The sequence below is a fragment of the Monodon monoceros genome, unplaced genomic scaffold (assembly GCF_005190385.1).
Source record: "Monodon monoceros isolate NGI ecotype Baffin Bay Population unplaced genomic scaffold, NGI_Narwhal_1 Super_Scaffold_22, whole genome shotgun sequence".
In the NCBI taxonomy this organism is placed as follows: domain Eukaryota; kingdom Metazoa; phylum Chordata; class Mammalia; order Artiodactyla; family Monodontidae; genus Monodon; species Monodon monoceros.
In genome coordinates, this window is record NW_021703779.1 from 41788180 (window position 1) to 41804744 (window position 16565).

General features: G+C 38.3%; 1 protein-coding gene across 1 annotated transcript in view; it reads right to left on the reverse strand.

Annotated features, from left to right (window-relative positions):
• The window catches only part of ZNF41 (zinc finger protein 41), a 59844-nt gene extending 44617 nt beyond the window's left edge, over positions 1-15227 (reverse strand). The window contains exon 1 of the mRNA XM_029240870.1: positions 15093-15227. The gene's annotated coding sequence lies outside the window, so the exon portion shown is untranslated. The remainder of the gene's footprint in view (positions 1-15092) is intronic.
• Between the last annotated feature and the right edge of the window lie 1338 nt (positions 15228-16565).

Here is a 16565-nt window from a genome sequence, read left to right on the forward strand (position 1 = left end):
TCAAACTACCACTGGCATTTTTTACAGAACTAGAACAAAAAATTTCACAATTTGTATGGAAACACAAAAGACCCCGCATAGCCAAAGCAATCTTGAGAACGAAAAACGGATCTGGAGGAATCAGGCTCCCTGACTTCAGACTATACTACAAAGCTACAGTAATCAAGACAGTATGGTACTGGCACAAAAACAGAAATATAGATCAATGGAACAGGATAGAAAGCCCAGAGATAAACCCACGCACATATGATCACCTTATCTTTGATAAAGGAGGCAGGAATGTACAGTGGAGAAAGGACAGCCTCTTCAATAAATGTTGCTGGGAAAAGTGGACAGCTACATGTAAAAGAATGAAATTAGAACACTCCCTAACACCATACACAAAAATAAGCTCAAAGTGGATTAAAGACCTAAATGTAAGGCCAGACACTATCAAACTCTTAGAGGAAAACATAGGCAGAACACTCTATGACATAAATCATAGCAAGATCCTTTTTGACCCACCTCCTAGAGAAATGGGACAAAAACCAAAAATAAACAAATGGGACCTAATGAAACTTCAAAGCTTTTGCACAGCAAAGGAAACCATAAACAAGATGAAAAGACAACCCTCAGAATGGGAGAAAATATTTGCAAATGAAGCAACTGACAAAGGATTAATCTCCAAAATTTACAAGCAGCTCATGCAGCTGAATAACAAAAAAACAAACAGCCCAATCCAAAAATGGGCAGAAGACCTAAATAGACATTTCTACAAAGAAGATATACAGATTGCCAAAAAACACATGAAAGAATGCTCAACATCATTAATCATTAGAGAAATGCAAATCAAAACTACAATGAGATATCATCTCACACCAGTCAGAATGGCCATCATCAAAAAATCTAGAAACAATAAATGCTGGAGAGGGTGTGGAGAAAAGGGAACACTCTTGCACTGCTGGTGGGAATGTGAATTGGTACAGCCACTATGGAGAACAGTATGGAGGTTCCTTAAGAAACTACAAATAGAACTACCATATGACCCAGCAATCCCACTACTGGGCATATACCCTGAGAAAACGATAATTCAGAAGGAGTCATGTACCACAATGTTCATTGCAGCTCTATTTACAATAGCCAGGAGATGGAAGCAACCTAAGTGACCATCACCGGATGAATGGATAAAGAAGATGTGGCACATATATACAATGGAATATTACTCGGCCATAAAAAGAAACGAAATTGAGTTATTTGTAGTGAGGTGGATGGGCCTAGAGTCTGTCATACAGAGTGAAGTAAGTCAGAAAGAGAAAGACAAATACCATATGCTAACACATATATATGGAATCTAAGGGAAAAAATGTCATGAAGAACCTAGGGGTAAGACGGGAATAAAGATACAGACCTAATAGAGAATGGACTTGAGAATATGGGGAGGGGTAAGGTAAGCTGGGAGAAAGTGAGAGAGTGGCATGGACATATATACACTACCAAACGTAAAATAGATAGCTAGTGGGAAGCAGCTGCATAGCACAGGGAGATCAGCTCGGTGCTTTGTGACCACCTAGAGGGGTGGGATAGCGAGGGTGGGAGGGAGGGAGATGCAAGAAGGAAGAGATATGGGGATATATGTGTATGTATAACTGATTCACTTTGTTATAAAGCAGAAACTAACACACCATTGTAAAGCAATTATACTCCAATAAAGATTAAAAAAAAGAATAAAGTGGGAGAAATAAATCTACCTGATTTCAATACTTTTTATTTAACTATAGGAATCAAGACAATGTGGTACAGATGAAGGGATAGGCACATAGATTAATGGAACAGATTAGAGGACCCAGAAAAAGCACAGTCAACTAATTTTTTTACATAGGTACAAAAACAATTCAATGTCTTTTCAACAAATGGTGCTAGAGTAATAGGACACTCATAAGCAACAAAGAAACAAACAAACTAAAATGAAACAAAAACAAAAAATGAATCTCATTCTAAATATCACACTTTATAAAAAATTAACCCAAAATGGATCATAGATTTATATGTAAAATATAAAACTGTTGGAAGACAACAGAAGAGAAAATCATCAGGACTTAGGGCTTAGTGAAGAGTTCTTAGATATGACACCAAAAACATAATCTTTTAAAAGAAAAAATAGATACATTTGACTTCATCAAAATTAAAAATTGTGGCTCTACAAAAGACACTCTTAAGAGGATGAAATGACAAGCTTCAGACTGAGAGAAAATATTCACAAACCCCTTATTTGACAAAAGACTCATATCTATAACATAATAAGAACTCTCAAAATTCAACATTGAAGAAACAAACAACCCAATTAAAAAATGGGCAAAAAGGGCTTCCCTGGTGGTGCAGTGGTTGAGAGTCCGCCTGCCGATGCAGGGGACACGGGTTCGTGTCCCAGTCCAGGAAGATCCCACATGCCACGGAGCAGCTGGGCCGGTGAGCCATGGCCGCTGAGCCTGCACGTCCGGAGCCTGTGCTCCGCAACGGGAGAGGCCACAACAGTGAGAGGCCCGCGTCTAACACAAAAAAAAAGAAAGAAAGAAAATGGGCAAAAGACATGAAGAGACATTTCACCAAAGAGAATATATGGAGGGCAAATAAGCACATGAGAATATGTTCAACATCCACAGACAAGCATATTCTAACATGTATATGGAAAGGCACAGCCCCTAGAATAGCTAAACCAGTCCTGAAGAAGAATAAAGTGGGAGAATCACTCTAATAGATATTAAAGCTTACTGAATGGGTACACTAATCAAGACTGTGGTTTTGGCAGAGGGACAGACACAGATCAATGGAACGGAATAGAGGATCCAGAAATAGCCCCACATAAGTATGGCCAACTGATATTTTTTCAAAGATGCATCTTTTTTCAAAGATGTTCTAGCACCAAGTCAATGGTGCTAGAACAACTGTACATTCAGGGCAAAAAGAACCTCAACCTAAACCTCACTCCTTACACAAAAATTAACTCAAAATGGATCACAGACTTAAATGTAAAATGTAAAACTATAAAATTTTTATGAAAAACATAGGAGAAAATCTTTAGGATTTAGGGCTAGACAGAGTGTGGTATGATAAGAAATATATATTTGGTTTTTGTTCCTGGCACAGATCTCTTAAAAGCCCTGAGATTTCTTAAGTGATAGGAGTGATAAGAGCACCTTTTGTTAGTTTGTTATTCCTTACAAGCCCCTTCCAACGATGCCTGAGTTTATGCTGATGAAGGGACTCATGGTGGGTTCTTAGATAATTTTAGGGTGGGGGCTGGTTGCCATAGGAACCAATCATTTGGTTATAGGGCTTGATTAGAGGGTTGAAACTTTCAGTCCCACTCCCCCACCACCACCTCCCTCCTAGGGAGGGGAGAGGAGCTGGAGATTGAGTTCAATCACCAATGGCCAATGATTTAATCAATGGGGTCTACATGATGGAACCTCCATATAACCCCCTCCAGAAAAATCCCTAAATAATGAGGTTTGGAGAGCTTCCAGGTTGAACACAGATGTGCTGGGAGGAAGGCATGTCCAGAGAGGGCATGGAAGATCTGTGCCTTTCCCCCCATACCTTGCCCTGTGTATCTCTTCCATCTGGTTGTTTCTGAGTTGTATCCTTTATAATAAACTGGTAAACATAGTGTTTTCCTGATCTCTGTGAGCTATTCTAGCAAATTACTGAGCCTGAAGAAGAGGTCCTGGGAACCCCCAATTTATAGCTGGTAAATCAGAAGTATGGGTGGCCTGGGACCTGCAGTGACTGGCATCTGAAGTGGGGGCAGTCTTGTGGGATTGAGCCCTTTAGCTTATGGGATCTGAGGCTAACTCCAGGTAGGTAGTGTCAAAATTGAATTGAATTGTTGGACATTCAGTTGCTCTCAGAGAATCAGAGAATGACAAAGTTTTTAGACTGGACACCAAAAGCATAATCCATAAAAGGAAACACTGATAAATTGGGTCTTGCCAAAAATTTTAAAACTTTTGCTCTGAAAAAGACCAGAGGATGGAAAGGATGAAGAGGATGAAAAGCCAAGCTACTGACTGGGAAATATACTTGATGACAACATATCTGACAAAAGACTGGTATCTAGAATATGTAAAGAACTCTCAAAACTCAACAGTAAAATCATCCAAACAATTCAATTAGAAAATAGGCAAAACGCATGAACATTTCACCAAAGAGGATATACAGATGGCAAATAAGCGTATGAAAAGGGGTTCCATATTATTTACCAGGGAAATGAAAATGAAAACTACAATGAGATATCACTATACATATGTCAGAATGGCTAAAATAAAAAATAGTGACAACACAAAATGCTGATGAGGTTGCAGAAAAACTGGATCTCTCCTACACTGCTGGTGGGAAACGGTTTGGTAGTTTCTTATAAAACTAAGCATGCAATTCCCATACGGCCCAGCAATAGTACTCTTGAGCATTTATCCCAGAGACATGAAAGCTTATGTTTACACAAAAAATCTGTACATGAATGTTCATAGCAGCTTTACTGGTAATAGCTCAAAACTGGAATCAGTCCAGATGTCCTTCAACAGGCGACTGGTTAAACAAACTGTGGTACATCCACCCCAAGGAGTGCAATTCAACAAGAAAAAGGAATGAACTGTTGATACTCACGCTACTTGGATGGTTTTTAAGAACATGATGCTAAGTGAAAAAAGCCAACCTCAAAAGTTTATATACTGTATGATTTGATTAATATAACAATTTTAAAATGACAAAATTTTAGACATGGAGCACAGGTTAGTGGTTTCCAAGGGTAGTGGAGACAGAAGGGAAATAGGTGTGGTTATAAAAGGGCAACGCTAGGGATCCTTGTGATGTTGGAACTATTCAGTATTTTGACTATGGTGATGGATACACAAACCTACACAGGTGATAAAATTGTATAAAACTTGGTACATGCATATACACATACATGTATGAGTAAAACTGGGGAAATCTGGATAAGATGGTTGAATTGTATCAAGGTCAAAATTCTGGTTGGCATATTATACTTTTATTTTGTAAAATGTCACCATTGGAGGAAACTGGGCAAAGTGCACAAGGGATCACTGTATTATTTTTTTACAACTGCATATGAATCTATATCTCAAAATATATTTTAAGTAAAAAAATTTTTTAAAGGATGTTCAATGTCAATGTTTAAAAAGATGTTCAAAGCTTTTGTACAGTAAAGGAAACCATCGACAAAACAAAAAGACAACCTACTGAATGGGAGAAAATATTTGCAAATGAGGTGACCGATAAGGTATTAATATCCAACATATATAAATAGCTCATACAACTCAACATCAAAAAAACAAAAAAAAATTAAAAAATGAGCAGAAGAACTGAATAGACATTTTTCCAAAGAAGAAATGCAGATTGCCAACAGGCACATGAAAAGATGCTCAACATCACTAATCATCAGGGAAATGCAAATCAAAACCACAATGAGATATTACCTCACACTTGTCAGAAGAGCTATTATCAAAAAGGCAACAAATAACAAATGTTGGCAAGCTTGTGGAGAAAGAGGAACCCTTGTACACTGTTGGTAGGAATGTAAACTGGTGTAGCCACTGTGGAAAATGGTATGGAGGTTTCTCAGAAAACTAAAAATAGAACTACCATATGACCCAGCAATTCCACTCCTGGATATATATCTGAAAAAAACAAAAACACTAATTTGAAAAGATACATAAACCCCAATGTTCATAGCAGCACTATTCACAATAGCCAAAACATGGAAACCACCTGTGTCCATCAACAGATGAATATATATATATATATATATATATATATATATACACAATGGAATACTACTCAGCCATAAAAAATAATGAAAATTTGCCATTGCAGCAACATGGATGAACTTGGAGGGCATTATGCTAAGTGAAATAAGTCAGACAGAGAAAGATAAATACTGTATGATATTGCTTATATGTGGAATCTAAAACATACAATGAACTAGTGAATAAAACAAAAAAGCAGTGGACTCACAGATATAGAGAACAAACTAGTGGTTACCAGTGTGGGGAAGAGGGGCAATATAGGGGTCTGAGAGTGGGAGGTACAAACTATTGGGTGTAAGATAGGCTCAAAGGTGTATTGTACAACACGGGGAATATAGCCAATATTTTGTAATAACTGTAAGTGGAAAGTAAACTTTTAAAAGTGTACAAAAATTAAAAAAATTTTTAAAAGATGTTCAATGTCATTAGCCATTAAGGAAATGCAAATTAAGACAATGATGACATAATCACTGCACACCTATTAAAACAGCTAAAAATGTTTTAAATAGCAACAATACCAAATTCTGGAGAAAATGCAGAAAAACGATCTCTCATACGTTGTCAGTGGGAATGTAAAGTGGTACAGACACTCTGGAAAACAGTTTGGCAGTTTCTTTAAAAAAGTGACCCAGCAATTGCACTTCTGGGCATTCATTCTAGAGAAATGAAATCTTACATGTACACAAAAATCTGTACAATTGTTCATAGCAATTTTATTTGTAATAGCCCCAAACTGGGGACAACCAAAATGTCCCTTAGTAGATGAATAGTTAAACAAACTGTAGTACATCTATAATATGGAATACTACTCAGCAATAAAAAGAAATGAACTATTGTTACAACGATAGTTGTAAGGATGGTTTTCAAGGACATTATGCTGAGTGAAAAAAAAAAACAATCCCAAAGGCCACATACTGTATGGTTCCATTTATGTAACATTCTCAAAATAACAAAATTATAGAGATGGAAAACAGATTATTGGTGGCCAAAGGTTAGGGATGATGGTGAGGATGAAAAGTACAAAAAGGGTAATAGCTCTGTATATTGATTATGGTGGTCGTTACACGAATCTACACACGTGGCAAAATAACAAGGAATTAGGCACACACATTGTACCAGTGTTAAATTTTTATACTGCATTATGATTTTATAAGATGTAACTATTGGGGGGAACTGGGTAAAGGGTACATGGGATTTCTCTGTCTTATGTTTGCAACTTCGTATGAATCTATAATTATTTCATAATAAAGAGTTTTTAAATATCACAATTACGCTGGGAAATTTCATTATAATATAATGGGTCAAGTAGACCAAAAAAAGAAGTAAAGAGGATTTGAGAAATATAATCAGTGCTAGATTTAATTCTGTCCAATTAATATACTCTTCTTTTAGACTCATGGCACAGTTAAAAAAACTTTAAATTGTGTAACTTGGGGCTTCCCTGGTGGCGCAGTGGTTGAGAGTCCGCCTGCTGATGCAGGGGACACGGGTTCGTGCCCCGGTCTGGGAAGATCCCACATGCCGTGGAGTGGCTGGGCCCATGAACCATGGCCGCTGAGCCTGCGCATCCGGAGCCTGTGCTCCACAACAGTGAGAGGCCAGCGTACCGAAAAAAAAAATTGTGTAACTTGGACTCAAAGAAAAAAGTATTGATATTTCTTAAAAATTAGAGTTTTGGCAGGCTATATTACCAACAATACTACAAAAATCAGAAATATAGAATCAAAATTGCTAAGAGACTATGTCTTAAACATCCTCACCACAGAAAAGAAATGATAATTATGTGACAGGATGGAGGTGTTAGCTAAAGCTACTGTGGTAATCATGTCGTAATTTATAAATTTATAAACATATCAAATCAAAACACTGTATACCTTAAACTTACACAATGTTATATGACAATTATATTTCAATAAAAAAGAAATGTAGAATAAAAAGATAACCAAATGACCAAAACTAGTTTGCAGTTAAGAAATAGTCTCTACAGATACAAACTACTACACATAAAATAGATTATAAGAATTTACTGTATAGCACAGGGAACTATATACAATATCCTGTAATAACCTATAATGGAAAATAATCTGAAAAAAATATATATAACTGAATCACTTTGCTGTACACCTGAAACTAATACAACATTGTAAATCAACTATACTTCAATTAAAAAAAAAGAAAGAAAGAAATATTCTCTAAGTAGAGTGATGGTTACTAGGGGCCGGGGGGTGGGGGAAATGGGAAGATGTTGGTCAAAGGGTACAAACTTCCAGTTGTAAGATAAACAAGTTCTGAAAATCTAAGGTACAACATGGTGATTATTGCTAATGATACTGTATCATATACTCGAATATTGTCTAGAAAGTAGATCTTAAATGCTCTTATCACACACACACACAAAGTGGTAATTATGTGACATGATGGAAGCGTTAGCAAACACTATGGTGATAATCATTTTGCAATATACAAATGTATCAAATCAACACACTGTACACCTTAAACTTATACAATGTTATATGTCAAGTATGTCTCAATAAAGCTGGGGGAAAAAGAAATATTCTCTAAACATGGCAGGATTGGGACTTCCCTGGTAGTCCAGTGGTTAAGACTCCGCATTTCCATTTCAGGGGGTGCAGGTTCAATCCCTGGTCAGTGAACTAAGATTTCACATGCCACATGGTGCAGCCAATAAATAATTAAACAAACAGACAAACATGGCAGAATTGAAGATAAATTCAATAACAAAATTATAAACTTCATACCTCATTTTGAGACATGGCTAAAGTTATATTTAAGGGACATTTTAGCCTAAAATGTTATTAATATTTAAAAAGAAAAGCCAAAGATAAATGAATTAAGTGCTAAACTTAAGAAATTAGAAAAAGAAAATAAAATATTCATGAGACACCTGATAAAGGTAAAAGAGAAGGAAATGTACATGTACACACACACACACACACACTCACATATCACACATATACTCACACAATTTTAGGAAAGAAAAAGGAACTACTACCACAGATGTGGAAGTGACCAGAATAATTTAAGCATTATGTGCCGCTCTATGAAAATATAAAATCCCTAGCAAACATAAACCACCAAGGGCTTTACTGGTGGCACAGTGGTTGAGAGTCCGCCTGCCGATGCAGGGGACACGGGTTCATGCGCCGGTCCGGGAAGATCCCACATGCCGCAGAGCGTCTGGGCCTGTGAGCCATGGCCGCTGAGCCTGCGTGTCCGGAGCCTGTGCTCCGCAACGGGAGAGGCCACAACTGTGAGAAGGCCGCGTACCGAAAAACAAAACAAAACAAAACAAAACAAAAAACCATAAACCACCAAAATTAAACCCCCCAAAAGAAGAAATCTGTAAAGACCAGTAATCAGAGAAAAAAAAATAATTAAAATTTACCATTTTAAAAGGCACCAGTTCTAAGTGTGTTTATAGCTGAGCTTTAAAAAGAAGATAATTTCTATGCCATTTTAACATATAAAAAGATAGAAATCTCCTGAATTCCTTTTAAAAACTGCCATAACCTTAATACCAACACATGTTAAATATAGTACAAAAAAAGAAAAAAGAAAACTATAAGCAGTTTTCTTATAGTGGCAAAAATTTTAAATAAAATATTACTAATTCAAATCCAAATGTATCTTATAAGAAAAATTCCCCTTGACCAAACAGAATTCTTCCAGGAAGGCAAAGATGCAGCCACATTACACGTCAATGTAATTCATTACAACAACCAATTAAAGAGAATAATACCATAAGGCTGTGAATATCAAAAAGCATCTGACACAATTCAGGAGCTATTCCTAATAAAAATACAAATTAAAATAAGAACATTAAAGAACTGTGTAAATATTACAACTACTACCCCCAAAATCACCAGAAAACATTATGCTAAAAAAAATGCCCAGATAAAAAGACTTAATATCATTAAAATGGCAATATTCCCCTAAATGTTGTACAGGTTCAACACAATCCCTATCAAAATCCCAGGGGCATTTTTGAAGAGGGTAATGAGCTCATCCTAAAATTCAGATAGAAATGCAAGGAACCTGAATAGCCAAAACACTGAATAAGAACATAGTTGGAGGACACACATTTCTCTATTTCAAAACTTGCTACAAAGCTATATAAATCAACACAGCATGGTACTGGCACAAAGGAGGCATATAGATGAATGAAATAGAATTGAGAGTTCATAAATAAGCCTTTACACTCATGGTCAGTTGATTTTAGATAAGGGTTTCAGTACAATTCAATGGGGAAAGAAACATCTATGACATCAAAAGCACAAGCAACTGGGACGAAGTGAGAGAGTGGCATGGACATATATACACTACCAAATGTAAAATCGATAGCTAGTGGGGAGCAGCCAAATAGCATAGGGAGACCAGCTTGGTGCTTTGTGTCCACCTAGAGGTGTGGGATAGGGAGGGTGGGAGGGAGACGCAAGAGGGAGGGGATATGGGGATATATGTATATGTATAGTTGATTCACTTTGTTATACAGCAGAAACTAACACAATAATGTAAAGCAATTATACTCCAATAAAGATGTTTAAAAACAAGCACAAGCAACAATAACAAAAATAGATAAATTAGACTTCGTAAAAATTAAAAACTTTTGTGCTACAAGGTCACCACCAAGAAAGTGAAAAGACACCCATAAAATGGGAGAAAATATATGCAAATCACATATCTGACCAGGGACTTGTATCCAGAATATATAAAGGATGCTTACAACTCAATGATACAAAGACAAATAATCCAATTAAAAAATAGGCAAAGAATTTGAACCGATATTTCTCCAGAGAAGACATACAAATGGTCAATTAAACACATTGTCTTAGTGTGTTCAGGCTGCTGTAATGAACTACGATAAACTGGGTGGCTTAAACAGCAAACATTTATTTCTTACAGTTCTGGAGGTTGGGAAATCCAAGCCCACACGTCAGCAGATTGGGTGTCTGGTGAGAACCTGCCTCCCGATTCATAGATGGCTATCTTCTTGTTGTGTCCTCACATGGCAAAAGGTGGAAGGGGGCTCTCTGAGGTCTCTTTTATAAGGGTACTAATCCCATTCATGAGGGCTCCACCCTCATGACCTAATCACCTCCCAAAGGCCTCACCTCCTTATACCATCACACTGCGGGTTAGGATTTCAACATAGAATGGGAGGGGCACATAAACATTTAGTCCATTGCAAACATGAAAAGTTGCTCAACATTCATTAGGGAAATAGAAATCAAAACCACAATGAGATACCACTTCACACCCACTAAGATGGCTAGAATAAAAAAAAAAGACTTGTTAAGTGTTGATGAGGATATGACACATTGGAACCTTCATATATTGCTGTGGGATGTAAAATGCCAAAAACAGTTTGGCAGTTCTTCAAAGGTACCATATGATCTAGCAATTCCACTTCTGAGAGAAATGAAAACATACGTCCGCACAAAAACTTGTACACAAATGTTCACATCAACATTATTCATAGTAGCCAAAAAGTGAAAACAACCCAAATGTCCATCAGCTGATGAATGAATAAACAAACTGTGGTATATCCATACAAAGGAATATTATTCAGTAATAAAGAATGAAGTACTGATACAAGCTATAGCACCGATGAATCTTAAAAACATGCTAAGTAAAAGAAGATAGTTACCAAAGATCATATATTGTTTGATTCCATGTGTATGAAAGGTCTAGAATAGGCAAATTTATAGAAGCAGAAAGTAAATTAGTGGCTGTCTGCAGCTGGAGGTATGGGGTGGGAATGAGGAATGAGCACAATGTTTCCTTTTGGGGTGATGAAATGTTCTAAAATTGGATTATGACAGTGGTTTGCACAACTCCTTGAATATACTAACAACCATTGAATTGTAAGCTTTAAATGGTGAAGTTTATGGTAGGTGAATTATATCAATAAAGCTGTTAGGAAAAAAAAGATCATGTAGCTAGTAAGTGGCCATGCAGGATTTCAAACCCAGTATCTGGAAAGGTGAAGGTATTCAACAAATGTTTGTTGAATGAATGAATGAATACCCTTCACTTTCAAATTAGCAACAAGATAGGGATACCCTCTATCAAGTATCACTCAACATTGTTCTGAAAGCTCTAGCTAATGCAATAGGAGAAGATGGAGTAATCAGAATAAATATTTGAAAGGAAGAGAGAGTATCATTGTTAATTGGATGTGACATGATATTATATCTAGGAAAACTAAGAGACCATAAAAGGCAACTAGAATTCACATGAGAATGTGATAACTGGACTGGATAAGAAATAAAATGCAAAAAAGAAATTAAAAAATTTTAATTTATATAATTTTTCTATGGAAATAGAGAAATGTGCTATTCACTGTGATGATATCAAATTTAAAATATTTAAGAATGAACTTTTCAAAAAAGGTTCTGAATCTATAAGAAGAAAATTATAAAATATAGTTTTAATGGTTGCTTTTGAAGTGAAATAAAATGTTTTTAACATTCATGTGGAAGAATAAATGCTAAAAAAGATTAAAGAAAACAACCAAAAAAAAAAAAAGGAACAGTGAGGGGATTAGCACTATTCAATATTAAAAGTATTTCTAAAGTCAAAACAATTTTTTGAAAGGGAGTAGATACATATATCAGAAGAAAATATAGAGTTCAGAAATAGAATGATATACATTCGGGAATTTATGTGACAAAAGTGGCATTTAACTGAGTTAGAAAAGGCTATTTATTTAATGATTGGTGCAGGCAAATTTTCTATCCAAATGGAAAGTAGAAACTTTGATCTCATCTCACACCACACACCAGAATTTTCCAGTTGGATTACAATTTAACTTTAAAACAATAAAAATTTAAATTTAAAGCATGTATTTATTTAAGCACAAAGCAGGGAGAACCCACTAGGCAAGACACGATATTCAGAACTTGTTAAGGAAAAATTACCTAATCAGATAATTATTTTTTCTAATTATATGTGAATACACCTTTCAAAAATCAAGATATAAAGAGAGATAAAGGGAAAAAATTACAATAAATGACAAAAGGTTAATATCCACAAATTAGTAAGACAAACTACATAAAGGAAAAAAAAAAGACCAAAGGATATGAAAATTTTTAAAAATACATTTCAAAGGCCAATAAATATGAGAAGATATTCAGCCACCAGGTGTCAGGAAAATGCACATCAAGGTAAGCTACATACTGTTGTGTTTGGCCCTCAGAATGGCAGAAATTAAAAAGTGCAGCAACATTCAGTGTGGGAGATGATTTTGGAATGAGCCCTTTTATATGTTGCTGGTGGGAGTTGCAATTTTACAAAAGTTTTGGACTTAAATTTCAGTACATACCATCCACTTCAAGGAACATCCATTCCTGCACCTAATAATCACTCAGATGACAGTCTCTGGCTATAATTTAGAAATCAATAACAAAAATTACAACTTTTTGGGAAATGAAAATCTCATATCTAAATAACTAAGGGATCAGAGAGAAAACCACAACAAAAATTAGAAAACATTATTAATAAACTGTGGTGGAAATGTTACATATCAACACTTGTGACATGGAGCTAAAGTGTTCTTAGAGAAAAATTCATGAACTTAATGCTTATACTGTAAAAGAAAATGATTGAATATTAATGAGATAAGCATTCAATTTAGGAATTTAAAAATAAGAATAAAAGAAAAAACCCAAAGAAAAGAAATAATGAAATCAAGGGCAGAAACTAATGACACGGAAAACAAAGATACAGGAGGACCAAGAAGGTCAAAGGTAGGTTTTTGAAACAATCCCATCTCAATCCTAAGACCACCCACAGAGCTCCATCACTCACACCACAGAAACCTTGACCATCCACCCAATAAACCCCATCATATACCTCACAGACCCTGCAACACTCATCCCGCGGCCCTCATCACTCACCTCAAAAATTCTCTATCTCACTCACTCATTCACTCTCCATTACTCACTCCACAGGCTCTCCATCATTCACTCCACAGACCACCCATAACTCTCCTCAAAGACCCTCATCACTTACCCCACTGAACTCCCATCATTCATCTCACAGACCCCTCCATCACTTACCCCACTAACTCCCTATGACACCCCACAGAACCCCCATCATTCGCCCCACAGGGACTCCAGCACTAACCCCAAAGAGCACACATCACACCTCCAAGACTGTATCACTCACACCACAGTCCCCATTCCTTACTGCACTTACGCCTGAGCACTCACCCCACAAACCTCCATCGCTTATCCCACAGACCCAGTCACTTACTCCACATACCCCATCAGTGGCCTCCGAGGATCTTCATCACTCACCCCACAGACTCCTCATCGCTCACCTCACCAATGCCCCCTGCTCACCCTATAGACCCTGCATCACTATGACCCCACAGACCCCCCAATACTCACCCCACAGACTACCTATTACTTTCCCTACTGCCCCCACCATTCACCCACAAACCCCTATCACTCTACGCACCTCCTCATAAGTGACTCCAGAGAAGCCCCATCACTCACCCCACAGAGTACCATCACTGAGCCCGAAAGCCATGTCGTAACACCCCCATAATTATGTCAACGTTTTACTGGCCCTAAATCGCCGCCTCTGTTAAACTCAGTCCCAGAGCCAGAAGTATTGAAATTGCCTCTGCGGGACTCCCACGTTTCTGGAATTCGCATCGCACATGCTTAGTGTCGGCGCGGAAGCGGCCGTTAGCCCCCAATTACACTGGGTGCACTCACGAGGTGTCAGTGCGTGTGCGTGTCTGTGTGTGTCGGAGGAGAGGCGGGCTTTCCGATTTTCTTTAGTGATTTTGTCAGGCCACTAACATGGCTGTCCCCTTGGGAGTGTCTCTCCGGGAGTCGCCATCTTGGGAGGGTGGGCATTTCTGCTGCGCCGGAGCCAGCGGGCCCCCGCCAGACCTTACCCGGTGGGGCTTCCCGGGAGCCGATCGGGCCCAGCAGATCGGGCTGCAGATCCCGGACTCCTCCCTCCTGCGCCTCATGCTCCACCATTACCCCGAGGCGCGGGCCTGGCGCCTTCCCTTCTCTGTGCTCGGGGCCCCGCCCTCAGGCCGTATCCCCGGGGAATCGCGGCATCTTCGCGCGTTGCAACCCCCCTTGCCCCTCTCCCCGATCCTAGCTAGAAAGACACCTCCAAGGCACCGGCCCAGACACTGACCGGCCCCCGCCCCAGCCGCCGCTCCACTTCTCGGGGTGCGGAACGGCCCCCGATCGGCGCAGGCGGCTCGCGGCGGCAGGGCCCGGGGCGCCGCTACGTGCCCACCTGACGGCGCCTCTGTCCACCCGTCGGCTGGGGGCATCGCCCGGCTCTGGCTGTCACCGACCCTGGGTAGTTGCCACGGGGGGAATAGTACGTGTCAGATTTAGGCCAGGAAGCGGAAGTCGCCCGCAGCGAGAGTTTAACCACTCTGGGCGCAGGGAGCTGAGGTGATTGAGCGCCAGAAACCAAGCATCTGTGCAGGGAGCCATTGAGCTGGGCGTTGGGGGGGGGGGGCTTGTGACATCAGTGGTGGGGCACGTCATCCAATTTTTTAAAAACTCGAGTAATCATCCTTCCCAGTTTCCTTATAGAAGCATGAAGTTTAAACTTCTTTTCCAAAGATCCAAGTTTTGATTTGTTGCATTTTCATTAGTGTTCAGTTTCAAGTGCTAATTTGTAATTTTCCCCCCTTTGACCCAAGAATTATTTAGAAGTCCAGTGTCGAACATGCAAAAATTCTCCGAGACTCAAATGTCAAGGGAATGGTGACTTTATTCAGGCTGTTGCGACAAGAACAGCCCTGCGCAGTGTCTCCTGGAGCATGGAGAGTTTTATATTGGATAGGAATTTCATAGAAGGAAACAAAAGCAGCCAAGTGCTAGCTGCAAGTTTGGTGGGCTTTGGTCCGCAGGTGGAATGCTGCTGAAGGGAGCTGTTTTTGATTTGGCCCATCTCATTCTGTTGTATCCTGTTCTCATACTTAATGATTAAAGAAGGAACTTAGAGGGAGTGCAGAAAATTTTACAGTTCCTAACACCATTTTTCATTTCCTCAAACACAAAGTTAATCTCGATGTTAGTGATTTCTAACTTAATTGCACTGTGATCTGAGAATGTTGTCTGAATGATGTTGAGTCGAAATTTGTTGAAATTTGCCTTAAGGTTCAAGCACAGGCCAAGTTTTCAAAAATGTTTCATCTCTTGATTGAAAAAACCATATATTTTCCAATAGTTGGGTTTAGCGTATATGTTTATTGGTTCAAGCTTGTTAGTTGGGCTGTTAAAAATGTGTATATTGTTCCTCTTTGCTGTACAACTGAAACTAACACAACACTGTAAATCAACTATACTCCAATAAAATTTTTTTTAAATGTGTATATCATTCCTGATGATTTTCTTCTGCTTGCTCCCTGAGTTACTGAGATTTCCCACTGTATTGATAAGTCAGGGTTTCATTTCACCAGTCAACTTTTGCTTCCTATATTTTTAAGTTTTATTATTAAATACAAGTAAGGCTATTGTGTTGTTGAATAGATACAGCCAAATAACGTCCCCAAAAGATTTTTAACATTTCCTACTCCCACCAGCAAAATATGAGTCCATCAAGGCAAATCTTCTCTAGCACTGAATGTTGATACTCTAATTTTTGCCAATCAGAGGACTAATTTAACTGCTTTAATTTGCATTTTCCTGACTACTTGTGCAACTGAAGATCTTTTTCTGTTTGTTGACCATTTAGATTTTCTCTTCTGCAAAT